At 43.4% G+C, this 24431-nt stretch overlaps 1 long non-coding RNA gene across 1 annotated transcript; it reads left to right on the forward strand.

The window, feature by feature from the left end:
- The first annotated feature begins 949 nt into the window (after positions 1 to 949).
- Positions 950 to 24431, forward strand: LOC142813901 (uncharacterized). The gene is made up of 2 exons (XR_012894724.1): positions 950 to 1088; positions 24238 to 24431. It is a non-coding gene; the product is annotated as an uncharacterized LOC142813901 (long non-coding RNA).

Consider the following 24431-nt stretch of genomic DNA (forward strand, 5'->3'; position numbering starts at 1 on the left):
TACTTTCTGTAGGAACAGTGGTATCGTACCTCATAACTAGTCTATATCTACCTTAATGTCTACTCAAGAACTGCTTTTTTTTGTACGTGTGTGTCTCGCATATGTTTTGAGCAGTGTTGTGGAATGGGTGCCTCCAATTCACTTCATTTCCTTTCTGGACAATTAGTATTGGCCGTACTTCCATTCTTCTCAATTCCTCGGAATGAAAAAAAAAAAAAACTTAGCCCATTGCCACTCTGACAATTGTCGAGCAGTTAGATTCCATTCCTGTAATTCCTCAATGTAGGAAAGGCAATATTGACAGTTTAATCAAGTTAAGAAGGAAAGCCCCATAAAGCTGATGTCATCGAACACACTAGGAACTGAAAAAGTACACAAAAAGTTTACTAAGGTGGAGAGATATATCTTGGTGATTTATCTTGTGCGGTACATCCACCCTACGAATACCCCGGCAGTTCTCCCGCTACCTGTAATATTTGCATGGTCAGCATGTTTGAGCGAACGGTAATGTTGTATTATTGTTTAGGTTTAGATGTGTCAGCAAAAATGACATACCCTCCTTTGTGCTTACAAATGTAGTGTTCAAGCAGACTAAGCCACGCCCGGAACATCAACGGAGCTCTCGCAATTCATTTCATTGGGCCATCAAGCGAAAGTGCACCATCGATCGTACAACCTGACAAAAAAATAAAGTATCTTGGCATGCGACTATTCCATTTATTTTCGTTTGCCAAGAAGCATACATATTTGCGCACCTACGAAATGAACGCTCATGTTGTTAGCCAGTCCCAAGTCCTGTCAGTCTTTCTTGTCCCGTGTGTCTTCGCTGTCCATGATATGAAGACTAATCCGTTTTTTTTACACGTGTCTAGAGTCGTCGTAAGTATGGCGATAACTAAGATTTGTTTATAGAGCAACAAAACTTTCTATAACTCGTGGTATTAGTTGCAGCAGTGAACCACTCGGACACCTTGTGCCTTTGGATCAAACAAGGAACATGGACCACACTGCTCATAGGCACTCATGTCAAGCGCACCTGGAAAGCATTGATGTGGCGAGTAGAACTTTCGGTGCTCGCCTGTGCACAGGTATGCAATGTCTTCCTTATCGCGAAGAATATTTGCATGTGTCAGGCACTAAGCTGCTCGTGTGATAAAGAACAGGTAGTGCATAAAGCATTCGCTACTTTCGTGCGAGGATGTTAATAGGAACCGACGTGCTTTGGTAATTTGTTTCTATTTCAGTATCTGATGGGATTATGCACTTGTTTGTACATTTGTAAACTACCTCTTGCCTCGGTTTCTTTTTTAACAAATCGGTAGTTCGTTAGATGCCCTGTTGCCTTTTGTTTGGCGGATTACCATGTATTAATTTTTTTAGGAGGCTGTGGAAGAGATAGATATGAAATCATTAATGATAACCATGCAGTTAGCCTGTTCAACCGGCAGGCTTTGTACTCCAGGTTGACGACTATCACATAAAATAGCCACACATACTCGTATATTATATGTTGTAAACGTTGCCCGCTCGTCTCGTTTTCACAGACTTGATTATTATCACTCGTTGCTTCGTGGTCTTTTGCGCACGCGGTTGCTCCGCCATCTTTTCGTGCTGTGGTCATTCTCTCTGGTCAAACGCGGGCCGTATTTCATCTTTTGCTATTTCCTTCACACCGAAAACGTTATTTAGAAGAGCCAGCTGTCTCGTACACTCACCATGAAAAGAAATATTTCGATATTTATTTACGTTCTAAAAAAGTGAAAGGAGAGAAAGTATTCATTAATCTTCTGATCTGTTCTGAATAACCCAATCGATTTTTAGAATGAGCTGTGTTATTACGTTATTCCGTAGTTTTGTGTGGGCTTATTATTTTGCTTTCTGCAATATGCTTAGTGAGTTTTATTTGGGTAATTTTGTTATCCTTGATTGTTATGAAATGAGAGCGCACTATTTAGTCGCGGGCAAAAAGACAGGGACAAGCGCTTACTACCAACAGAAAATTTATTAGGAAAACTATGCATCACCAACTTACCAAATCAACCAAATTGTTATGCGTGCTGTGTCTGTATTGCTTTTTAGTCTTTTTTGCCGAATCCTGATGTAATGCGCTGCAAGTGAAGGGTTTTAGAGATGTATTGAAATAAAAAAATGAGTATATAAATAAATACAAATAAATAAACTAGAAAATTTTTGTGAAGATTTTAGTCTGGTTCAATGAGGTCATGTTCTTTATATATATCCGGGAGCTCTCATATCATACCCCTCAGCATCTGTGAAGAGCTACAGAACGCACGTTATAAATGGCTTATCATGTGAGTGGTCTTGTGATTTATACGCACTGCTCTTATGCATCGCCCAATCTATGTTCTGTCTTCAACCCCCCTTTTCCCACGCCTGTGCATGGTAGCAAACAGATTGATAGTAACAGCTCGATGTGCCTGCTATATCTGTTCATCTCTTCATCTCTCTTACTTTCTGTCTCATGCCACTTTGAGAAATAGAAATGAGGTTGACGCTGAAAAATACATGCAAGTGAAAATATCGTCTATCACAAAATGTGCTGAAGTCGTTACCCTAGCGCGCTTTAAAACATAAACTTGAGTTGCTTTTGCCTGAATTGTTCATTAAGGAAACGCAGAAATTTAATAATCATGTTTTAAATACAGCGCCTCAAGAATTTGCAATCTTGCCTGTACAAGCATAACCACGATTAATATATTTTCTTTGTTGATCATTGCAAGGAATGAACACCACATTCTTTCTCACTTTGAACGCAAAGTATTCCTTCCACTTCGTCACTATTCAATAGAATCATAGTGACATATACAGTGACATAGTTTATTTAGTCCTAACAAATAGAACGAAGCCACCTTAAGAGAAATACTCCCAACATTTAAAATAGACAATCATGACAACAATAAAAGAAAAAATCATACAACTATGGCACTATGTAATGTACAATCACGGCATTCGTAAGGTGCATGTAGGAAAACGCATGATGTCCAGAATGGGGTGAGACAAGCGATTCGATAATTGCACCGGTGATTCTGGTGACAAATAATAGTACACACATTAATAAACATCTGCTTATACAGTGTTTGTTCATACTGTTTATACAACAAGGACTGTTCGTGTGCAATGTTGTTGTATTGTACTCGGATGCCGATAGAGTGGCGGCCTTTTTTTTATTATTAGTAGTAGTAGTATGTAGCCAATTCTAGTTAGTTTTAAGATTTGCTCTCTAGGTGGCGTTCTGTCTATATGTCTTTGGAAATGATAACACTAGATGTCGTTAGTGGTTTTGCATACGTTGTTGCCGATTTCGAGATAGATAAATATATGGGGAGGAGCAGCAAGCACAGGACCAAGTTGACTGGTGGAACATGGGAGAGGCCTTTGTTCTGCAGTGGACGTAGTCAGGCTGATGATGATGATGATGATGATGAGGATGATGATGAAATATATGGTGTTTAACGTCCCAAAACTACCGTATTATTATGAGAGATGCCGTAGTGGAGGGCTCTAGAAATGTAGACCACCTGGGGTTTCCTTAACATGCAGCCAAATCTGAGCACAAGGGCCTACAGCATTTTAGCCTCCGTCTAAAATGCTGCCTTCGCAGCTGGGATTTCATCCCGCGACCTGCGGGTCAGCAGCCGAGTAGACGTAAACGGGGGGGGGGGGGGGGCAGATAGAGAGAAAAAAGGAGGCCGGGAGGTTAACCGGATATTGTCATCTGGTTTGCTACCCAGCACTGGGGGTGGGGAAATAGGGGCAAGAAAGAAGGGGTAGATAGAGAGAGAAAGAAAAAAAAACGCACGTGCACTCATGAGAAAACAAAAACACACACAGAAAGGGCGTTTCGGCTACAACCGTTCTGAAAGCAGCTGAGTAATTTAGCCACTATAGTCCACTGAGGCGGGGAAGTTGACGATTTCGTACAGCTGACACAAGGACGGATGGACGGACAGACAGACAAACAGACAGACAGACAGACAGACAGACAGACAGGCGGGCGGACAGACAGACAGACAGACAGACAGACAGAGACAGACAGACAGACAGACAGACGGGCGGACAGACGGGCGGACAGGCGGACGGACAGACGGATGGATGGATGGATGGATGGATGGATGGATGGATGGATGGATGGATGGATGGATGGATGGATGGATGGTTGGATGGATGCTCACCCAACTCATCATATTTCACTCCATAGATATGCTGCGAATTTTTTTTTTGTCGCCAATAGCCACAAACTCTTCTTCTCTCACTTTTTTTACGGACCCTTCACCCTTCACATGTACAGGGTGGCAAAGTGGAGCATTTTTATGGTTAATATCCTTGTCTTTCCTTCATCTTTTTCTCGCTGTTTATAGGTACATGCCAACTTGTGCATTACAACTTCATTACATTTGGGAACACTCGTACTGGGCTGAAGCACGAAACAACACGTTTCACTTCGCCATATTTTTACGTCATTGGCATTATTCGTTAGCTACGTGCGTAATTGACTTTTTTTTTAGCGCCTGCTTTCACGAACTGTCGAGTGAACGCCATTCTTTCATGTGTGTTAAGCTCGAAACCGCGAACAACCAGGCCATGGTTTCACGCTAGTATCATTTCTTAATTTTTTTTAATAGTTACATAAATGTACAACTAGCTTTTCCTTTTCTGCAACTGCGCATGCCTGATTTATTATACTCCTATTCACGGGTCGGTTTCAACGTAGACAATCGACGTTCATGAAAGGTTGTCATTGTGCGCCTTGTTTTTTCCAACCGCTTTCCCCTCTCTGCGTTTTTCCTTCTCCCATTTCCAATTTATTTTCTTCTTGTCGCTCCCGCGGACGCCATCTCTTTCTACGTCTTACGCTTAATATTTCTTCCGCCAAAAATAAGCGTAAGTCGTAACTCTTTTTTGTAGGACCTGTAGGACTGAGCTCGTGAGCTTGTTTTGTGAGTCTCATCCCATGTTTTTTTTTTACGAACTTCCTTTTTATCCTACCTTTTTATTCGTCTGTTTGTTCGACCCTGGCTTTCGGCATCGATAAATCCTCCCCGGCTGCCGAACACGCGACAGGAAAAATTTTTCAGCGTGACAACAGCCACTCGGACAAGCCAGAGAAAAAAAAAATAAAATGGACACAGACACAGCCAACCAGGGACGCCGCCTGAAACGGAAAATGAAAGCCTTCGAAAAGCTGCGAAGGGGCAACGGCGAATGCACAGCCGAGGATGCGGGAAAGTTATGGCTGTTTATAGGAGACAGACGCAGTGGCAGACCATATAGTATAGGGACAAAACAGCGTGGACCCGAGCCTTTACTTTTAGCTTGTTGCTTCCGGCTTGCGAATGTCCACAAAGTCAACTTTGTTGTCCTTTTTTTTTCCTTTCGGACTTTTATCAAGCGTTCTCGTGTTTCTCGGCGTCACACTGAACAACATTATTCCGCGCTCTCCTCGAACGTAGCCCATAGCACTGTTCACGCATTTGCACATTTGCCTGTCGGTAAAGTCTATATATTTACCAGCGCCGCAGAGAACGTGTAACAGCAATTGAAGTAAAAAAAAAAACAACGCAACGAGAGAGAACGTATGTTGAATTTCTGAACTGAACAGGATCTGATAATGTCATAGTTTGGCCGCAGGGGTAGATCGACGAATTCGATATGAATGAACTGTAACGTGATACGAAGTACGCCTAACAGCTAACTCCTAGGATTTCCTGACGCAACTGCCCAAAACCCTGTTGTAAAGAAACGTGGTCGCTACAGTGAGCGGAGTGACCCTCCCGATGTTAATCGTTTCAACGTAAGCTAAGCGCTGGTAATACAGCACAGAAAGAGATATGCGCCGTCTGACAATACCTATCAGAATAATGCGCGCGGAACCACACCCGCGCGATCAAAGTAACCAGTTTCTGCCCTCGCAGCAAAACTAAACATCCTGAGTCACACATGCCGATATCCTGCGAGACTCACCATCAACAATAACCGTAAGAATCATGTGTCTTCGGGACCACCTTGTTATTATTTTTTTTATTCACGTGTGCCCACCCGTACTCTCGCGTTATTATTTAGACCAGCCTTACTTCTTCTGCGATGAACGGTGCTTCTCGCAGGAATTTTCCCATGCGACGGTGTGAGAGACCGGCTGGAAGACGCACCAAGCCACCCGGGGCCGAAGATTAAACCAATCTATGTGCTAACCGAAAAAGAAGCTCAAGAAAACCTCCGGGCTATACGCACCATTTCCAAGCTCGCAGAAACACCAGGCGTTGCAAACTTTCATAGGTTTTTTATAGTAGATTAGCATTAATTGTACGATTATAAAACTCCATGTAAAAATATCGGAAGAAAGAAAAAAGGAGCCGGAAAAAATTGTTATAGTGCTCGTAGCGCTGTTTCTATTCGTTGGAATTTGTCAGAAGGTGATGGCGATACTCACGTGAAATTATGTCTTTCTGAAAGTGGTTTTTACGTCACCCTATACCATCCCTGCCCCCTAAACATTGCTCGGTGCTCACACATTCATTGCATAAAACAAGGTAGCTCACGTTCCTTACGTTCTTGTAATACTTTTCTTAGCATGGCTATTTTTGCATTTTGTATGCTGCTTTTTTTTCTTTTATTGTTTAGCCAGTTACATTCTTCAGTTCTTGTATACACCTTTATGAAATTTGTTTATTAAAGACGATAGTCTTTCTTGGGGACCTTCGACAGAAAAATTTTGGTGTGTCTGTCTGTCTGTACATTTGTCTTTTTGTCTGCCCTAACTATACCTAAAACGGCACCAAACGGCCAATTCCATCCGCAGTGCCCACCAATATTGCTCAAGGTTTAGCGTTCCTAGTTGTGCGATTGTCAATTAAAAAGCCAATATTGCGCATATCTGAGGGGCTATAGCAACACGTCTATGTTTTGCATGTCTGCCTTTATACTAGAAGAGGCACACACAAGTAACTCAAAGGACTGTAGCGTTTATCGCACTGCGCTGACAGTGAAACGCGATGCTCCAGGAGGTGTTTGCAACGCTTTGCTACGACGACACGGTGGTGGAACCGTCCATCGCTTTGCATTCTACACCTTATCACCTCCGAGACTAGCACGCATCTTTCTCCGCGGTCGCGCAAGCCTTCGTTTTCGAAGATAACTGCCAGATGGCGCTTGTGTCAAACGTGCCTAGATGCGCTTGTTCGCCTCCGCTACATGCTAGATGCACTCTAACGCAGCGCCTTCAGAATACCATTCACCGATTTTCTTGCGCAGATTATCAAATAAACGTTTTGTTCACTCTCTCCAGACGCAAGACTATCGTCTTTCGACGACATTTACAGTGTAACATACAGAATCGGGCCAATCTTTTATTTATTCATTCAATATTTATTTATTTGTTTGTTTATTTATTCGTTTGTTTGTTTGTTTGTTAGATATAGCTACAGGGCCTCACGTTAGGCATTATTGTAGGGAACTAATTACATATAATATTGTAATGAAATGTCACAAACTATCATGATCAAAACTATACACTGGCACATTAAGAGATACCAGTAAAAGAGACAATACAGTAATAAGAATCATAAAAAAATTCGCAAGACACTCAGTTATATCGACGTTCCTTTTAACACTTAAAAAAGTTCATAAGAAGTTCTCTTTCGCAGAAGAAAAAGGAGTGAGAAAAACAAGCTAAGAAGACACAGTCGCCCGATCGAGACACGAAAATCCTTTCCCATGGCATTATCGCTGAAGAACGGAGGTGGCATGGCCCTTTTGTGAGAACACTGTTCCACAGGCTTGTCTCGCTCTGCGCGCAAGAACGACTTTGGCGTGAGTCACGGCACGGTTGTCGCCGTCGACACCCAAGCTTCCACACGGCGAAGCGAGAACACGATGACTGTGTCGTCGCCCTAGTTTCCGGCTGTCGTTCTCACTTCGGCGGCGTTTTGCCATTTGCGCGTAGCGGATTCAAAGATGTTCAGATTCCTGAAGTAACTGACACATGTGCGAGGCAGAAAAGGACAGACGATCTGTTTGAAAGACATTGCTTTCAGTTTGTAGTAAATTTTTCTAGGAACCAGTTTGTTTTATACGAAAGAATGACAAGAACAAACAACAAAACTCGTGAACGGATGTCATAAAATTGGCTCAATGTACGCGTTTCTCGTTTCTTTTTGTTTTGCTTTTTTGAAAGCTGTTTGTTCGAGGCTTTATGATAAGCAGTCTAGGTTTTTTTTTTGTTTCTGCAATAGCAGAATGGCTGTCTTTTCCCCTTCGAATGAAATACTGCATTTTTCGCTCTGTCTTCTGGCTCATCAGGCCAGCGAAACATTGCCGAAAATCTATCGAAAGACAGACGCGTATTCATGCCTTCGTCTTTTTTGAAAAGTAGCTACAAAATAGCTGCTGTCAAAATTGTTCTCAAAATAGTGCAGTCCTCCTCCATGGTGCATGACAAACGATAGGAAATCTTTTGATCAAATGTGATTTTCTTAGACATTTTTAACATATGAAGACACCGTTAGACACTTTTCTCTTTTGTTAAAAATTTTAGACCGGAATGATGTTAAATCAGAATGCCTTGAGCAGTAGCACTACTTCACTTTTCGTCACAAACTTACTTCGTTCATACGACGAAGATAATCAGATGCCCACAAGGCTCGGTGAATAAACTATTTTATATCTCTTTTAATCTTCTTACACCTCTCGTTCTCTCTCTTTCACTTTCGCGTACCATTGAACAAAAAGCAGCATAAGTTACCCAACAATGCTGTTATAATTACGTTTGATACGTGAACCTCAATTCAACAAACTAAAAAGATCATTTTATGCTCAATACAACGCGTGACTGCATCTGTGGGATATGATACTACCCCAATCATTTTGTCTGCAACTGACTGACTCTTAGCACTAATAATTTAAAAACGACACGAAAGTTAACCGAAGGGCTTTTTTCTTTTATTCCCAATAATTTTTAGCCAATCTCGTACGAGTTTCGTAAATGAAATGAAGAAAAGAATAGTAATTTCAAAAGCAATTGCACCACGAGTTACTATTGTTCAGGTCTATTCAGACAAAACTGCTAAAGGAAAGACATGGTGGCACGTTATAAAAACTTCTCGAAGCGAAGCTTCTTCTGAGGATTCGAAAGGACAAGCTGGTCATCGTGTCCTGATTCCCGGCTTTATTTAGGCTTTATTCCTGACGAAAACAATAATGCTCTAAAAAAAGAAAAAGAAAATTATCTTCAGCTTGCAAAAGTTGCTGCTTCATAAAGATGAGGCTTACATGATCTGCTGCACGTGGGAAGTAGAAACGTGCGATCGCGACATTGTACCCCCCCCCCCCCCCCCCCCTCATGCTGTACGGAAAAAAAAAGAACAAGAAAAAAAGGGCTTCAACTTAAACTTACTTACGAAACAGTTGGGGACGACTTACGGGGTTGGTGGGCTTAGCGAGAGTATATATTGAGTCCCTTAGCAATCCGGAAAAAGCACCCTTGCATAACGAAAGAAACCGATAGGATCAGGTTACCTGGAAAGTCGATTTCTACATATGAGCTTTCCAGCCATAGTTGCGTAATCTTCATTGCACGATATTGGGGAAGCGGGATACTAGAGGCACCTTTTTCGTAACCAATGAAATATTCTCTTTCACACTTTATCCTAAGGCTGCGGTTCATTGTAATTTACGCATTGATTGATTGCCTTCGAAAAGAAACTTCTATGCTATTATGCTTCCATATGAAATTTCTTGTACAACAATAAATACGCCTCCTTATATGACCTTAGCAGCAACTTTATTCTGAGACATATTTAGCGTAAAATGTTAGTATTCGGCTTTGGTACCCAGAACATTTTATGGTGTTTTAATACCGGAAACTATATATAAAAAAACAGAAGGTCCATTCACGTCACTGCTGATGCACTAAGGCGTTACATGATCCTCCTATATTACTTTTCCTTCATGACAGAGATCTCTAGCTCCCCTAGGCTAGGGCAACACAGTTACGAAATTGAGCCCCGTGAGTGACGAGCAGTAAAAAAAAATTCGAGGCGCGGGATGAAGGAAGATAGGTGAAATCTAAACAATTTTTTCTTTAAACGTTAGTATCTAAAAGCAAGCATATTCCGTATGTATTGTATGAGTAGTGCTTTCCCCCCCCCCAAAAAATTGATGCAAGGTGTCTTGACACCTTGCATCAAATATATCAATACTGATCTCCTGAAGGAATGCAAACTGGACGCCCATTACGAAATATATAGTTTTGTTCCACAGTAATGCTTTAAAGCACAATGACCGCATGAAGTGCCACAGGAAAAGAATGATTGAAACCGATCCCGTCTTATCATGATTCTTCTGAGAAGCGTGGTATCCGCTAAACACTTGCAAAGAATTTGCGCCAATCGTTCATGCAGTGGACACGCAGGGACACTCTGGTTATGATTTACAAAATGTATATGCGTCTCATACTAGAATTTAGATGTGTGTTATTCTTAGTTGGCGCTGCTTATAAACTTAAGCCTTTGATTGTTTTGCAGCGTGAGGCCCTGCGACTATGCCTGGGGCTTCCTATGTTTGTTGCGAACAATGCTTTGTATCAGGAGGCGCACTCACCAATCTTGCCTTGTCGATTTCGTATCCTGATGGTTCAGGCTTATTTAAAATTTTTTAGCTATTCGTTAAGACGATCGCAATATGTATTTATCAACAACCCAGACTCTTTTTTTCTGCTCATTGGCCACGTTTTCATACACCACAAATTAATTTTGTTCAGAAGCAACTAGACAGAATAAACGTTAAAATTCGAGATATACCAGCAGCAAACGTGCTACATTAAAAACTTATCATAGAATATGATGAGATTTTTTTCTTATAAGCCTAAATTTCAATCACACAGGGTCCTAAATAGCCGCTTGCAAGATTACCTTGCACACGTAGAAACAAATAGTGTAATAGCCACTGATGCTTCAGTGATAGACGAAAAGGCAGGTGTAGGTATTTCCTCTCCTTCACTTGACTGGTCGTTTTCAGTAAGACTACCAGACTTCACACCTATTTTTCAAGCTGAAATTTGGCAATTGTTCTAGCATTACGAAAACTAACTTTGAACACTTACTCTGCTATAATAAAAACAGACTCCCTTTCCGTATGTACGTCACTAACAGCTTCATCTGAATCAGATGCCTTAACGACATTCCTTACGCTACTTCCTCCTCAGCCGAAGCTCTTTAAATTATTATTGGTACTTAAGCATTGCGTGTTGGAATAAAATAAATGGCGAGCTCGTTAGCTTGAATGGCAATAAATGGCCCAATACTTTCTGTTCTTCCAGTGCTGGCCACTATAACAGCGATACAAAATCGAAAATTTTCACTCAAGGCTGATGCCATAGGGTCAGTAACACTATGCACAGAATTCAGACATTTGAAATATCGATGGAAAACTGACTGTTATCATACTAGACAACTGGAAGTCGTGCTAACAAGATTACGATGTCGTGTGCCCCCTTTAAATCTGTATTCACACGGGGTTGGTCTGAGAATATCTCCCTTATGCAGCTTTTGTACAGATGTGGAATCAATAGAGCAAAATTTTTTTGTCATGTCGCCGTTACAGACTATTAAGAAAACGTGTCCCTGTCATTCCATTCATTAACCTTAGGCTGCCTTTCACCATTGAGACTATACTCTTCTTCGGTGCTTTGGTTCTGGGCTACAGCCACAAAAATGCCTTCGATGCCCTTTGCAGTTATCATCATGAAACAAAACGAATGCGCCTATAAATTCTTATTTGTATATTTGTTATTGTAGTATAGGCACATTCTAAACATCAGTTTTAAACCTTATCGAAATTACTGCAATTTCAATTCAAGATATATATTATTGTGTCTCGTCGAAATGGCAAACAGGAATTATTGCACTCTTTCTGTATTTAAGTGTGCTCTATCCTCCTTCTTTTAGGATTAGGTATCATTTGAAAGGCCTTAAATTTCATATCCTCAATTCTTGGCCAATCCCCCCTGAGTGGGCAAGAGCCATAGTGGAGGCATCATCATTATCATCATCATCCTCCTCATCAGTTAATAGGGAAACAAGAACAAGCTTTTGTAACGGCTTACAACATTGGACGACCCACTCGTTACGCTATTCGCATTGTGCGACGACTGGTTGTTCTTTCGCTGTTTTAAAACACTTTATAAGTCGTATTAACCCGACTGCTTTCCCGACGTCAAGCCTGCCTAAAGCAAGTTTGCCAACATGTGCCAAGCACCGACGTGGCTCAGTGGTAGAATAGTGGGCTGGCACCCTGCGAACCCGGGATCAAGCCCCACTGTGGTATTAGTACTACATTTTTCATTTATTATTTCGTGCGATGTGGTTACGGACACCAGCGGCGACAGCGGCCGACAACTACGGCGGTGCCTGACCCGAGTTTTGATCTCATGACAACATTCGCTGTAAGAATATGAATAGAACGAGAACCCTCCCCTAGGCGGCAGGCCACTAGCGAAGCATCCAAGGAACGCGAGCGTGAAATCCCCCCGCTCTGTAGTATAATACAGACATACAGCGAGAGAAACAAGGGCAAAGGAAATGCAGGGAGGTTAATCAGGTTTTATATATATATATATATATATATATATATATATATATATATATATATATATATATTTCTTCCCTTAGCTGCCCACGGCTCGGGCGCGTGGGCAGCTAAGGGAAGGTAGAGGAAGAAGAAGACAGAATAAGAACAGCTGGCCCAGGATCGGGTGTTGTCTCTTGTTCTCTGTCTAGTACATTACAATGGCGCAGTCGACAAAGAAGAAGTCTTACGTCTCGGCTTCGTCATCCAGGACAGACGCGATAAGCGCCGCTTGAGGACGGCGTCAAGGCCTCCTCGGCAGCTGTTCACCTGCCGCCACTGCCACCACCGTTCGGGGACGGCGTCAAGGCCTCCTCGGCGGCTGGAGTACACGTTACCGGTACCATTTCAGAAGGGACGCCGTCCACGCGTCCTTGGCTATGGATTCGGCCGTCAGCGCAAGCCGACAAGTGAACCCTCTGCGGGAAGCCACCGGTACGTGTCTTCGTGGTTCGTCGGCAGGGCGGGCTTATCCATCCAGGAACGCCATTCACGCTTCTTTGGCGATGGAGTCAACAACCCGGCCGCCGCTTCAGCTGCCCATCGGACCACCAGTGGACGGTGTCCATGCCTCCTCTGTGGTACCAGGGCATCACCCAATGGACACTATGCTACCACTTCGCGGCCGTAATACGCATGGGCTCCTGTCCTTTGGGAATGCTGTTCAAGCTTCCCACGGCCTGAATTCCCAGTCCTGAACTCTTCCAACACATGAGCCGCCAAGAAACGCTGTTCATGCTTCCATGGACGTGCGTGTCACCACCGTGAGTACTACTAGAACCACGTACTTCACGGACGCGAACCAAAGTGGTTCAGAAGCCTCGTGCGACAGTGCCGTGGAGCTGCGGCGTACCATCGCACTGCTACGCGCCGAGACTAACAAACTGACAGCGTTGATCGCCGAGCGAACTCCTACAATGTTGCCAGCATTGTGTGACATTAACGCAGTGTTGGATGTAGCTGCTTCATACGACCTTGACGCAAGCACACCGGAGCAACGCAGGGAGCTTCGGTCTTCTCTGATCGAGCTCTCACACCAGCTCGACTGCTTCGCGTCGGTGATCTCTGCGTTGCCACCTGCCACCTCACAATCACCAGCCGTCTGCGAACTACCGGAATTCCACGGGGTCCGGAACGACGCCGACAACTGGGTGGCCACCGTCAACGCGATAGCAATGCGCGAGGCCTGGACGGAATCTCAAAAATGGTTCGTGGCTGTAGACCGTCTTCGGGAAGGTGCAGCAGCGTGGCACCGGTATGAAGGTTGGAAGCAGCAGTCATGGGCGGAGTGAAGCTTCAAGCTCATAGCTGCTTTCAGTCCGATTCCCTGTGCCACCTGCCCCTGAAACTCGACTTTCTCTCAGGACGGTACTCGGGAAAAGCCCGACCTAGAGGGTGCAATTCGATCCCCTACCATCCTGTCATCTCTCGGTGACCAAGATGTAGGGAACAATCATGATCATGTAACTCTGCCTTGCACAGGCATTTCTGCTGTCATGGAAAAGCGGCCCGATGGTGCACCTGTGTCCGATAGGTCTCTCACGGCAAGTTTTGCAAAACGCTCCGCGACAGGCCCCAATGAACGCCATCCGGAGTCGTCAGACCATTCGGTAGACGCTGATGCGCTAGCCTCCATCTTACTGGACATTCTACCGCGTCATCAAACACACGTGCCTGTGGATTTCATCATGCTCCTCCTTGACCAAACGGAAGCGGGTCTGCACGCTTTAAATGATTCAGTAACAGAAGATGAGAACATTTCCGCCTTGGAAAAAGACGCCTCTCGAGAAATGATGTATATCGAGGAGTTTCCTGCTGCTGACCCTGACAAAGTGACCACAGTCTTCCTCTGCAGGTCGTGAACTCTGCATCGGTATTAGACCCGGAAGTACCACCACCAGACCTTCCTCAGGAGATACTGTCCTCGCGCTCGTTGTCGTTTGAGGACATGGAGGCGCTCACACCTATCGTACCAGACACAACTGAACCCCACCAGACCATGATCGTCGGAAACAAACTGCACTCCTTACCGCTTCACAAAGCAGGCCTTTCCGAGGATGCGAACAAGACCAGCCGTAACCTGACACAGCCATGTTTGCAGACGACTCATACATTCATTTTCGAAGACGCACGTATGCTCAGCCGTGCAGACACTTGGCTCCCAAGGGATGTTTCCTTTGAGAAAATCCGGACACCTAGCCAGGCTGAGGCCACTGCCATTGAGAACTTGTCGAGGACCAGCCCTCGTGCTGTTCCCTCCCAGGACACCAAGTCTGCACGCGACAGTTCGCCAGAAGCCATCAGCTGGACAACTTCAGAGAGTTCTGCTGTGGTATTGATGCCCAACCATGACCTGCGTCGCAACTCATTTCGAGAAATGGCACATACGTCCACATGGCTGCCTCAGAGAGCGTCCCGCTGCAGTTCAGTCCACCAACGGCAGTGGCACAAACACCCGCATTTCCAGGGTACTCTGCGACCTTGCCGGAACAATCAGGGTCGTCCGCCTGAGTGGTATTCTACGAGTTGTCAGGAAACTTTGTACGATGGACGAGTTCAACCGCAGCGACAAAGCCATTTCCGCCCACCTGAGTACACACTGACAGATCTTCAAGCAGAGGTGCACCGTGGCGTTGACCGACCGGCTCGAGGCAGCCAGTGTCGTCCACCAGAGACGCTTCCCCAGACTATCACTCCATGTTGCATTGTGGTTCAGGACGACCACCACGATGCAGCCAAGCCCACCCAGCAGAAACTTTGGCGCCAGCTCCGCGCGCGCGCAGTCATGGCCGAGTGTCAAGACGAAGAAAGACGCTGGGGCTCGGGCGCGTGGGCAGCTAAGGAAAGGTAGAGGACGAAGAAGACAGAATAAGAACAGCTGGCCCAGGATCGGGTGTTGTCTCTTGTTCTCTGTCTAGTACATTACAATATATATATTGTGTTATTCGTGTTATCATTCATGTCGTGGTATTGTGGCGTCATAATAACGCCACAATAACATGACATGGCGTAATGTAACATGGTGACGTCATCACAAGACATCATTGCTTGGTCAAAGGTGTAATGATCACAGAGTGAAAGGCAGTGTGAAGCGATGAAAAATGCCTCAGAGGATGGTGATATATATATATATATATATATATATATATATATATATATATATATATATATATATATATATATATATATATATATATATATATATATATATATATATATATATATTCAGTCTTTCTCATAATTCTGCCTCACCTCCCTCTAAAGCATTTTTCATCGCTTCACACTGCCTCCGTGTTCGGGGGCGCCTCACAACCTGCATTCACCCTGTGATCACTACACCTTTGACCAAGCAATGATGTCTTGTGATGACGTCACCTTGTTACATTACGCCATGTCGTGTTATTGTGGCGTTATTATGACGTCTTATTCACATCAAAATTTGACTATATTTGATTTCATCACGACCTAATTGTGCCACAATCTTCTTTCATCTCTTGTGCCCGACACCGCGACATGCCCACGCCAATGGGAATTTCGGCGTTTGATGAAGCATCTAAGGCTTTCTCATTAATTGAAAAAGCCAGATATAAAGAGAGAGAGAGAGAGTGCGCGCACGCATACATACACTCACTTTCTCTCTTACAGGGCAGATGCTCGCGCCAAAGGGTCGATAAGCGTGATCGGTTATATGAGCCACCTTTTCATCGAGCATTCTGCAGCCGTGCAAACCATCCCTCTCTCGCAATCGAGTTTCGCAAGCTGCAGCATGGCCTTGCTAGGCACGTCTTCGCTTAGAGCATTGCGCAAAATCACTCAAAACAGACTTGTGAATACCAAGCTAGGGAGGCGAACCATGATACCAGTAATCCCACAAAGACCTGTGGCGTAAGGTGAAACGACTCATCCATCACACATTTCACGTCTGCAAGGCGATGAGCAATCATGGGGTTACCTCATAATTTGACGGGAGGGCAATATACACATCTTTTTCTTCTACAGCAGGGTTCAAGAGGACACAGGCACTGAAATACCAGGTTTTATAGCATTTTACCTAATAAAAAGGTTTGTATATGTACGTTGCCTGAGGCATCTCATTTCAATCTCATTCGAAGTTAGCTGTTTGTATAAAATATTACATCGTCACTATCATCAGCAGGAACATTGGGCAGTCACCTCACTCCTGTGCGATTTGCTGCAGGAAACGAACACATTCTATAACCGCAGGTTTTATAGTGTCGTTTTATTCAAGTTAATAGCACACACAGGTATTTCTTTTACTTAGACGAATATTCTAAAACTATAGTTTACCCATTCTACCTAAGACGTGAGCTATATATAGCTTGACATAACTCTTGCCGAATTACATAATATAAAAAAACATCTGTATGCTCTAGCGGAGTAGAAGTTTGAGCCAACTGGTGATGCATACTTGGGTGAAAGTGTTTCGTCCTGTCTGTTTCTTTTTTAGGGGCGAAGCTCCTTAAGGTGTGGACTGTGCGTCTCCTGTATGTAGCCACCTCTCGTTAAGTTCTTCTAATGTTCACTTGATGGCGGTACTCGTAGCTGATGATGAACCTCTCTTTAGTCAAACAAGGAAAACTTATTGATCAGGCACTACCAGCATTAATGTACGCAGATGATATAGTGCTAATGGCCAACAACAAGGAAGATTCGCAGAGATTGATGGACATCTGCGGTAATGAGGGAGATAGGTTAGATTTTAGATTCAGTAAGTAAAAATCAGCAGTCATGATTTTCAATGACAAAGATTGATTCATTGATATGTGGGGTTTAACGTCCCAAAACCACCATTTGATTATGAGAGACGCCGTAGTGGAGGACTCCGGAAATTTTGACCACCTGGGGTTCTTTAACGTGCACCCAAATCTGAGTACACGGGCCTACAACATTGTCGCCTCCATCGGAAATGCAGCCGCCGCAGCCGGGAATCGAACCCGCGACCTGCGGGTCAGCAGCCGAGTACCTTAGCCACTAGACCACCGCGGCGGGGCCAATGACAACGAAGGTAGTGAGCTTAGGATACAGGAGGTCACGCTTGAGATAACAGATAAATACAAATATCTGGGCGTATGGATAAGCAATGGGACCGAGTACCTGAGGGAACACGAAATATACACGACGAATAAAGGTAACAGGAATGCAGCAGTGATGAAAAATAGGGCACTGTGGAATTACAATAGGTATGATGTTGTGAGAGGAATATGGAAAGGGGTCATGGTTCCTGGGCTGACATTCGGCAATGCGGTCTTGTGCATGAGATCAGAAGTTCAAGCAAGATTAGAAATTAAGCAACGTGGAATAGGTAGGCTTGCTTTAGGAGCTCACGGGAATACACCAAATCAGGGAGTACAAGGTGATATGGGATGGACATCATTTGAGGGCAGGGAAGCTAGCAGCAAGATAAAATTTAAGAAGCGATTGAGAGAAATGAAGGAAGAGCGTTGGGCTAGGAAGGTTTTCAGCTACTTGTACATGAAGAATGTCGATACAAAATGGAGGAAGCGGACCAGGAAGTTGACTGGTAAATACTTAGAAAACAGCAGGTGGCCAAACCAAAAAGAACTATCGGTTAAGAAGAAAGTGAAGGAAACGGAGACTGACATGTGGAAAATGGGCATGATTAAGAAGTCCGCACTAGAGATCTATCGAACTTTTAAGCAGGAAATTGCCAAGGAAAGGATTTATGATAATACTCGGGGTAGTTCTCTACTGTTTGACGCAAGGACGGGAGTACTGCGAACCAGGACATATCGGGCCAGATACGAAGGGGTAGACCCAGTATGCAGTGCGTGTGGAGAGGAAGAAGAAACTGCCGAACACTTGATAATGTTCTGTAAAGGGCTTCACCCTATAGTTCAAGATGATGGCGCAGAGTTTTTCAAAGCACTGGGGTTTGGGGACCGGGAGGGCAAGACTTTAAGCAAGTAGACTTAACTAGAAGGAGGTTATCTGATTGGTGGCTAAAGTCAAGGCACGAGTGAAAATTAAACTCTTCACTGCAAAGTACGAATCCTCAAACTCACTTTTTAAGGAAAAAAAATTAATATAGTTTTGGGTTCATTAAGTATTACGGTTTGGTGGCGCTAGCCACCGCCAGATCTAAAGGGTACAGCCATATCCATCCATCCATCCATCCATGAAAAGAAGCAAGATGTTATAAACTAGACGGCAGTACTTGTAGTGGATGATGAAAGATGCGAGATGCTATAAAATAAGAATGATGTCACATATGGCACGTGTCGTTGGTGGAAGGCAATCGTTCGATACAGTGCGGCACCATATGCTAGGGGGAGGGGGCGTTGTAATAAAATCGAGTGGGCAAACGGTACAGAGGATTAATGGTTTACTAGGTTTACCTCCGGAGCTTCACCCACTCATCACCATTCACTTCGTGGATATGGCGGCACTTTTTTCAACTCTCGTCTATTGCGCTTAATATCTCAAGTATGTACCGTTACACTCCCTTAACAAGGTGCGACAATACATTGTTTTATGCGGTATCCTGCTGCACTTTTCAATATTGAAACCCAAGAAGGATAAAAAAGATCAGGAGAGCTAGAGAAGGCAGAGAGGTCATCAATTTCGGCATGACTGGCTCACTGTATACCCTACACTGAGAAGAGAGATTTTAGTAAAACATCCTGGTGAACACTACATCCACAAAACGTCAGCCCTTCATTACTTGCTGAGAACAGTGAACGCAGGAAATGAAATTTCAAGCCTTCACAACTTTTTGACCACTGTATCTCGTCTTCTGGTGGTGCCACGTAGCCTGTTCAGTGAAAGAGGTTATACAGTTCAGTGAAAGAGGTTATACTTAGGTTCATGTGTCCCTACGTTTGTTTTCCATTACCTCTTGCATGCACATTGCGTTAGAAAGCAGAACACTAGCCGTTTTTTTCCTTCAGAGTAGGACTCGGGAAAGAACGGCGAAATTCTCAGCGCACGACTGGCAGCTCTTTGCTTTTTGGGTGGTGGCTCTTTTTACATTGCGTTCACACATCCTCAACATCTGTGCTTCTTCTTTCTCTTTATGCACTCAGGTATCTTCACTACATTTCTTTCCAAGATGGAGCTGGCCAGAGAAACCTGTCAGATATCACTTTCCACTAGCCACGCTCTAAATACATGAGCGTCATACAATGTGCTCTGCTCGCCTAACCACGTACGTCAGTCTTCGTTTACGCCGCTGCATTATCAACTGCGGCGTTCCCCCGCGACATCGTCATGAGACACAGTCACCGCGAGCTTATATTCTATTTTCTTCTTCACTAAGCGATGACACAACGCACAAGCGCTGCTGTCGCGGACATCCGAGATGTCCAGGCGGCTAAAGAGAATATAAATATATAAGGGCAGTTGGGAAAAGATACTTGCAGTCAGAAAAAAAATAAGGTCGGCGGGCGTCAACTGGGCTATGTCAGTAACTCGATGCATGAGCTGCGTGGTGGCCTGTCACAGGTCATACGCCCTTTAGCAAAACCCAGACGCTGCAAAAGTATAAATAACAGAGAAACTCGGCAAGAAAATGTATAATGGCAAAGCATCGAGGGAATGGCGAGTCAAATGTCCCTTGCTATCGCGATCACGGCTAACGTCTGGCGGCTCAGTGTCCGCTAGACTATGAGTCCCCCTATACGTGAGAACAGGAATACAGTTATGTGGCTGTGTTGTATACTTTGCTGCCGTAACGTCCTCTGAGGACAGGCTTCATTTATACACGATCCTCCACGACGACACGTGGCAGAAGGGAGAATACGACGTGGGTGATCCTCGGTCTAAATTTCTTATTTTTGATTTGTTGTACCTTTTGTGCTGCTCAGATTCTCTATAACGTCGTTAACATAGAAGAAAGATTTCAGCAATGCTGTTCTTAAGTACTCACTTCTCACTGCACTTCGCCTATCCTACAGTTTCACAATGCAACATGCGCTGGTGCACACCCAGGCAGCGCTTGCCTTTTCAAGCAACCGCTACCACACTCGATACGCGTATTAGTGTACACGGTAAAGTAATATGCGACAAAAATGTGAAAATAGCGAATATTTTTTATACTTCACTCATATTCATAGAACGTTAATGCAGAAAAATTGCCTTTGGGTACAAGGTTTGTTCTACGCAATTATGGCCATGTTGGTACTGTTCGAAAGTTTATTTTAAAAAGAAATGAAGAAATGCCCTACAAGTCTCATTTCGCCCCAATCTGTGGGGCTAAACTGGACGCTTCATGTTGCAAAACAAGACAGCGCGAAAAATGTTTATTTTTTGACGTTTTTGCAGTGAAGACACTTGCAATTCGTTACGTGGACCCCCAGGCAACCTTCGTAAGCCCATTCCTTGCGCTCCAAGCATGGAGTTTATACAGAACCCTGGGCCGTGCTGAACCAAAACATTTTTCTTACCAAACAATGCCCATCTTAATTTGTTCTAACGGTATACTTTCTTTAACGTCTCCACCTCATTAGGTTATTCAATATCTGGAGGCTAGATACGTGCCTACGCATTTTTTTTTATGGTCACCGTTTTGATGCAGAACTGCACGGGCGTTTTGTGGCTTTCAACGTCATTACCTGGCTTTGAAACTGTGCGAGAATAAATTTTTCTAGTGCTTGTCCTTTTCTCTTTAAAATTAAAGTATTAGAGAATAGATATGAAACTCGATCCCAAAACGCGTTTTTGAACAGCTTGAGAGATTCTTACAAGGTTTTCAGGCGCCTAGGGAGAGCATCTTTGAGAACGCAGAACTACCTTATCGCACACTGAATGGAGTGAACTCTGTCCTGAACAGCAGTGGGTGCTTTTTCAGGTCGTTTTCTTCCAGCAAAGGTCTATATAGTATTCTCTTGTACGTCCGAAGCCTTCTAAAGAAAGAAATATATTATACAATAAGTGTAAGTAACTTGCTCACTTAATAACACACTTTCAAAGCCCACTTTATGCTTTTGTGTCGCGTCTCGCCCCATGTCTCATTTTACTCCACCCTACCCTACATTAGAGCAGGGCGAAAGAAGGATGACAGCAATACTCCTACTAATACCACTACTGCTAATAATAATAATAATAATAATAATAATAATAATAATAATAATAATAATAATAATAATAATAGGGTTTAACGTCCAAAAATCAAAATGTGATTTTGAGAAATGCCGTAGTAGTGGTCTCTGGAAATTGCTATCACCTGGCTTTCTATGACTTCGACCTAAATCAAAGCACAATGTCCTTAAGCATTTTCGCCTCCATGGAAAATGCGGCCGCCATGGCCACGATTTGATGCCATGAACTGCGTGTCAGTGGTCGAGTACCACAACCAATCATGGCACGTAAATGAAAAAATACAAAATTAAAGAGTAGAGAAAATAAAAGACTAAAGAACTGTGAGAACGCAGTAAAGCAACAAGGTTAGGTCGTTTGTAGACGCCAACTATAATCAAGTTATGTGTGAGAAATGACGAGAAACAGTCGCTTTCTTCTGTTGCGATTCCTGTGCACGAGCGCACGTCACATTATCAAACTATGAAGCGCGGCGCCGGCAAGTGGAGCCCCTCAGTAGCGAGAAGCAAACCTAACACGTACGCCACTCTTGATTCAAGTCGGTTATTGGCCTATAGCACGTTATCAGCTGTTCAACGTTAAACGGGAGCCATCGGCAGCTCCGAAGAGATTGAGCTCAGCTATCTGCATCGAAAGCAGGATCATAAAAAAATGGAAACTTGGCGCTCTTCTAAACTGTACTTACTGTATACGATTGCCACCTTTGAATGGGCTAAGCCTATTCAAAGGTTCGCATTCAAAGGTAGCGCATCAAGGAACGACGAAATGACAAGGCTAATTATCTAAGTGTATTTCATCGCCATGTTTGGTAGCACGTGCCTGTATTATTATGAGGCAAAGAAATATAATATTTGAGTGCGACTTCATGATTTGCGTAAGATGTTTGATTCCGTGGCTTCTCACGCACCGACTGAGGGTACATGAACTGTTCATTCTCGAAGCATTGTTGAAAGCTAGCGCTGTGTGTGTGTTAGTTGACCTTGGCTCTTTGTAGTACTGGATGTTATATGAACAGTATTCGATGGGCTATTCATCTGGTGTGTGCTCTCACCAACTCCGAGGAATTGTTCAAGATCACCTAATTATGCAAAAAGGCCATGTGAAGCGATGGCCGTGTTATGGCGCGATGGTAATGTGGTGGTCTATCAGTACGCAACCGTAGGGCGCCACCACCACCACCACCACCAAGCCCATTGCCAGATGAATAACTTCCCGTCATTGCGAAAACTTTTCGTTTCTCCCCACCTTCCGGCTTTTCATATCCCACCTCTCTGCTGCTGGGGTGTGCAGTGGCCACGGACATTTGTGTAGGTGGAGCAAGGCGTTAGCCGGACCAATATATATATATATATATATATATATATATATATATATATATATATATATATATATATATATATATATATGTATATATATATATATATATATATATATATATATAAGGAGGAATAAGAGAAAAGAAAGAATAAATGTTCACCAAAGAGTGACCTCTGAATGGGGAGGATGTGAGGAAAAAATAAAAATCAATAAGGGTAAGCAAATACAAGACGGGAATATTACTAAGTGGATTGATCTTCCTCATGACCCCAAGCGACCACTGCAGGGACATCATCCCCGCTCCGGAAAGCTTTCATCGAAATATCCAGCTAGCACGGTCCCCTCTCGCGACACACAAACAAAAAGTTAGAAAATAGTGGTACACATTACTTTTTAAGCTCTCCCTATAAAGGAAATGGAGAGTTTCTCAGAAAGTTTCTTACTGTATGCTTTCAAAGAGGCTTCGAAATTTTTTTTTTTATTTCAAGTTCGTCGTTTTTACTTGCTTTTGCAGGGAGGGTTTCTTTATTGAGGGGTTGGGGTGCGGCTATGAGCTGAACTTCGGGTCGGCCATAGTGTTATGGAAAAGGAAAAGGGAGCGTTAGTCACGAGGTCTTTTGGAATATTGCGCCTTTCACGCACAATAAAAGCTTAAGTCAGTCTTCCTCATCTCGTAAATTTGCTCCACCAGGACCCCGACTTGTTTTATAACATCCCGTGTTCGACCTTCCGCATGCAGTGGTGCCCGCTTCTTGCTGTTTGATCTTTCATTAAAAAATGTAACTTAGCCCCAGAATGTTTCCCATTTTGACCACTGATGGCAAGACGGTTTTTTTTGTTAGTGTGTGTTCCTCTGAGTTCTATAATGAATGCGGCTTTTTTGTTTTATTGTGCAAACCATTTAAAAAATGTTTCAGATGTGCTCTTTTATGATTAGGAGTAGACAGAACTGGTATAACTGTTGTCTTGTTTAACACGTTTACACTTGATCCGTGCACTTTACCTCCTGTGCAGTACGTTGTGCTTTGTGTTTTGCTGTCTGTTATATGCACTCTAAGTTATTTCACTTAACTTACACATCGCTTTATTTATTTTCCTCGCCTGAAATCAAGCACAGAACATTGTAATTCATGTACGCTTAAGCTCTATCTTGTTTATTTATCTTGTGTTGCATCAATTATCACTTTATTTTATCCTCTATTCTAGCATTTTCGGGGACTTCAGCAGCCGTAAGAAGTGCCGGTATCATCCAAAAGAAGCCAAAGTGGTGAATTTCTTAAAATTTTAGTAAAACAGATTTGTGCAAAACCAATTCACTTGTGCTTTCTGCATAGATATTCGAAAGCGTTCACTCTGGGATTGATAAAATTTGTAATATATTAAAGCTTTTATTTTGGTGT

This window comes from Rhipicephalus microplus, chromosome 4, assembly GCF_043290135.1.
Source record: "Rhipicephalus microplus isolate Deutch F79 chromosome 4, USDA_Rmic, whole genome shotgun sequence".
Taxonomy (NCBI): domain Eukaryota; kingdom Metazoa; phylum Arthropoda; class Arachnida; order Ixodida; family Ixodidae; genus Rhipicephalus; species Rhipicephalus microplus.